The following is a 5,057-nucleotide window of genomic DNA, read 5'->3' on the forward strand; positions in this document are numbered from 1 at the left end:
GGCTTTTACTCTCAGTCTACATCACTTATTCTAACCAATAGGAGTCAATAGTACATGTAGTTATCTTGTTTGTTGGAATTTTTTTTTTGCTTTGTAATTAGTATATTAAGGAGACAATACATTTCAAGAATTGCTTAAATTCTGATACCCAGATTTAAGCATGTAAACATATGATGAGACTTTTAAACATACAGTTAAAGCTATTCATCATAATTTGCTATGCTAACAACATTAGTTACTTTGGAGCATAAGTCAAATGGTTTAAAGTAATCCTGTAACATACCTAAAGAATACCTTCCTATATTACCCATACAAATTATTTCTCCATGTAAAGTTCTTTTCATTTTAATTTCTACATTACCCAGCTCTGAAGTCACTACTCAGGTTTATCATGGTCCACAGACAAGAAGGGGTGCAAATAACAAATACTGGTCAAGATATATATGGAGATATATATATGTGTGTGTATGTATATATATATGTATATATATAGTATATATATGTGTATATATGTATATATATGTGTATATATGTATATATATGTGTATATATGTATATATGTGTATATATGTATATATGTGTATATATATGTATATATGTGTGTATGTGTATATAAATATATATATATATATATATATATGGATGGCACAGCAGAAGGAAACACAATTCTGGAAGTGCAAGCCTTCAAGAAGCAGCATTATTATGATAATCCTCTCCTACAGAAAGGTATCATTTTTATCACTGATGCCACAGGACAAATTATATATTATGCCATCTTCAAGTAACAGCTGAGGCAATAGAATAAATGCAGAGGCATTACAATGAATCCCACTTAACACAAAGAACTATACAGATCAAAACTTCTCTACATATTTTTTTTCCTCATTGCCAGTTAAATACAGAGTTTTACTTTCATAGCTTAACAATGAAGGGTCATACACTGAAGCCAATACACATACCTAGCATTTCAGTCTAAGCTTGTCCACATACATAGCTGAAGTCAATTACAAGGTTTGGCCTATAAATGCTAGGGGAACTTCTTTGTAAAGTAGTCTTTATAGGTATTAAACTTCATCTTGCACACCGAAGTCATCATACATACAGGGCAAAGTCAGAGCTTTTACATTTACATTTATTCTTCATTTAACTTTTTAAAACACTACTATAGTTGAATTTTAAACAAAAACAAGAGCAAGTAGTGAGCATGTTATGATTACAGTCCTTCACTCATTTACTACTGCACATAAAATGCCACCAGTGGGTGTTATTCACTGGCCCATTAAGAGGTCTGACACCGAACACCACCTCTGGGATGATGTTCATCATCCTCATATGCTTCTCCATTGTAATGGTGCCATCTTTCCTGATTTGGATCAAAGTCCACCAGTTCTACTTGATCCATCTCATCAGTTTCTTCCACTTCCTTCCTCTTGGGTAGGAGTTTTTCCAGCAAAGACAGTTTATCAGGAGAGAGAAAGTCATTCTCAGGAAAGTTTACCTTGAATTCAATGATTAGGCGACCCTTTTCATATGGTCTAGGATAAATTGGCATTCCTTCATTTATTACACACTTGATATCTCCATGCTTGACAATCTGACCTGGATGAGAGGTAATGACTATGGTTCAGTTGTCAAGAGTAGATATTGGCTTCTGGAATGCTTCAACCAGCTGTATGTCCATACACATGAAAAGGTCTTCTCCTTGTCGAGTAAAAACAGCATCGTCCTTCTGATCTAACACAATGATAATATCTTCTCCCTCCAGTCCTGGTTCTTGGTATCCTTCACCATGGAATGTTATCTTCTGGCCATATTTCATGCCTTTGTCAATATGAAATTCTAGAATCTTCTTCTCTCAAAGTATCTTCCTTCCATTGCAGCTTTCACATCTATCTTTAGGACTGATCTGCTCCCCATGGCGCTGGCACTCCACGCACACAGACTGAATTTGCTGAACCTTTCCAGGTGCTATCTGATGAATTCTTATTTGCATTCCAGTACCTCAGCAATTGGGACAGTACTCCTCTTTTCTTACCTCCTCTATCTTCACATTTGTCACAAATTGCATTCTTTTGCAGAGCCAGTTTTCTTGTTGCACTATTATATAAGTCTTCTAGGGTTACTGAGAGCTGATGTACAACATTTTTACCTCTCCTTTCTCTGTGCATCCTTCCTCCTCCAAAAAAAAAACATATCAAAGATGTCCATGGGGGAGCCAAAACCGCCACCTGCTCCATCCTCTTTAATTGTCTGTTCTCCTCCTTTGTCATATAATTAATTCCCTTTTCTTTGCATCAGAGAGAACTTCATATGCTTGAGAAATCTGTTTAACTTCTCTCCTTCATTTGGATTCTTATCAGGATGGTACCTCAAGGCCAGTTTCCTATAAGCCTTTTTCAATTCTTCCTGAGTAGCATTGATTGGGTTTGACCCCCAAAACATCATAGTAAGTGGTTTCTTTCACCATCTTCTGCCAGTGAGCAGGCTGAGGCCAGTGTGTGAGGGAGCAGGAAGGAGCCCGGAGATGTGTGCAGCTTGGGCAGCTACCACTTCTCTGCCTCTCACGGAGCATTCTGGAAAATTCCCGGATTTTTTTTTTTTTTTTTTTTGACAGAGTCTTCCTCTCTCGCACAGGCTGGAGTGCAGTGGAACAATCACAGCTCACTGCAGCCTCAACCTCCGGGGCTCAAGAGATCCTGCCACCTCAGCCCCACGAGTAGCTGGGATTACAGGTGCAGGCCACCACACCTGGCTACTTTTTAATTTTTTTTTTTGAGATGAGGTCTCCCTATGTTGCCCAGGCTGGTCTCAAACTTCTGAGCTCAAGAAACCCCTTTCTATTGTGATAGCTTGAATTTTTGCCAGGTCCTGGTTGGGGAAATCCTGAGAAAAGAGATATATTTCTCTCTTTAAATTATTGGAAGTGTGATGTGCTCTGCACGGTGATGGTTGGGATACTCCTTGTTTCTCAGGGTTCTTTTTGTCCTAATACTTTGCATCCCTTTGTTTGACATATATTTTTTTCCTAACCTCTTCACATCTCGACTTAGATGACTAATAGGCATCTCAAACTTAACAAATTCCACACAAAATTCATGATGTTCCCAGTCCCCTATCCTGTGCCTCTCCCATTCTTTCCCATCTCAATAGTTGTCACCCTGATTCACTTTGTTGCTCAGGCCAAAACACTTGGAGTCATCCTTGACCGTCTCTCATACTCCATGTCCAATTCACCAGCATAGTCTGTTAGCTTTAATTGGCTTTATCTTTAGAATACATACTGAATCCGTATACTTTTCACTGCCTCCATTGCTCCCATCTTAGTTGACACCACCATCATCTCTCACATAAACTAATGCAGTAGTTTCTCAGCAGGGCGCAGTGGCTCACGCCTGTAATCCCAGCACTTTGGAAGGCCGAGGTGGGAGGATTGCTTGAGGCCAGGAATTTGAGAACAGCCCGGCCAACAAGGCAAAACCCTGTCTCTACTGAAAATACAAAAATTAGCTGGGCATGGTAGCATGTGCCTGTAATCCCAGCTACTCAGGAGGCTGAGGCACAAGAATTGCTTGAACCTGGGAGGCAGAGGTTGCAATGAGCTGAGATCGTGTCACTGCACTCCAGCATGGGTGACAGAGTGAGACTCTGTAAAAACAAACAAACAAACAAAAAACAATAACAAACAACAACACCAAAAAATATCTAATGTAGTAGTCTCCTCTGTGGTCTTCCTGCTTCCACTCTTATTCCCTATGGTCCATTCTCTACACAGAAGTCAGAGGGAAGCTTTTAAAAGGTAAACTGATCCTGTCAACCCCCAGATCAAAACATTCTAATGGCTTTCCATCACAATTAGAAAAAAATACAAAGTTCTGAGCCTAACCTTCAAGGCCTTCCACAATTTGGCCCTTGGCTACCTCTCTGGCCTAGTATCCCACCATTCTTCCTTTGCTCACCTCATTTTACTGGCATTTCTTGCTTTTTCAAACATGTCAAGCAGTTCCAGGCCTTCGCACTCTCTGTCTCTTTAGCCTATAATATTTTCTCCTCAAGTACACACGTGACTCACATCCTCACTTCATTCAGGTCTGTGCCCTCTGCAGAAGGCCTTCCTAGACCATACTGCCTAAAACAGCAACCCCGCTCTATTACTTTCTATCTTATTTACCTGCTCTATTTTTTTATAATGCTCATGAGATTATATTATACATGTAATTATTTGTTTGCAATCTATTTCAAGCTTCATATAGACAAAAATGTTGCCTATTTTATTCATTTCTATATTCTTAGCTCCTAGAACAGTGTTTGGCACATCATAAGAACTCAACAAATATTTGTTAAATGAACAAATGATATGTGAATAGGGCTCAACATGGCAGCCTAAACTGTACTCTCCCAAAGATTCATATTCATCTTGTGTGTATCTGGAGGGTCTAGGAGGCAGGTCCACTAGGGAACTATTTGTTTAGGAGCCTAAGGGGCCTCTCAGGAAAGATACATACTAATGGAAGAAAGAATAGCCATATAAGGAGGGTCCTCCTAGACCTCAGGATTGAAAGAGAGAGAAAATTTTCAATATAGCTCTCATGTTGTAATTAATCAGGACATTTAAAAATAATTAATAACAGAAACTGAATCCAACCCAGCTTATGAAAAAAAAGGCACTATATTGGTGCAAAAGGCTAGGAAGGAGAGTGGAATGCTCAAAGGAACCAAGCCTAGGGATTCAACGTTGTCAGAACTGTGTCCGTATTTTATCTCTGCTTGCCTCTGCATCTCCTTTCCCATTTGTCTCACTCTCTTGATGTAGACTGGTCTTCTCCATATTGCAGGAAACACAGCTGCCGTCAGCTACAGCTTAGCAAAGAAAATTTCTACCTTTCAGAGTCCATTCATCTATCCCAGGGAACAATTCTGATTGGCTTTCCTTGGTAATGTGCCTATAATTTGGTCCAATCACTGTCACTAGGAGAATGGATACTCTGTGTTTGTCCAGGTCTACTTCACGTGCTTACCCTTAAGGTCAGGAGTAGAGTCTATCATCAACAGAAGGGGAG

At 39.4% G+C, this 5,057-nt stretch overlaps 1 pseudogene; it reads right to left on the bottom strand.

The window, feature by feature from the left end:
• Window positions 1-1,203: 1,203 nt before the first annotated feature.
• LOC100979151 (dnaJ homolog subfamily A member 1-like) lies at window positions 1,204-4,146 on the bottom strand (annotated as a pseudogene).
• Between the last annotated feature and the right edge of the window lie 911 nt (window positions 4,147-5,057).

The sequence above is a fragment of the Pan paniscus genome, chromosome X (assembly GCF_029289425.2).
Source record: "Pan paniscus chromosome X, NHGRI_mPanPan1-v2.0_pri, whole genome shotgun sequence".
Taxonomy (NCBI): domain Eukaryota; kingdom Metazoa; phylum Chordata; class Mammalia; order Primates; family Hominidae; genus Pan; species Pan paniscus.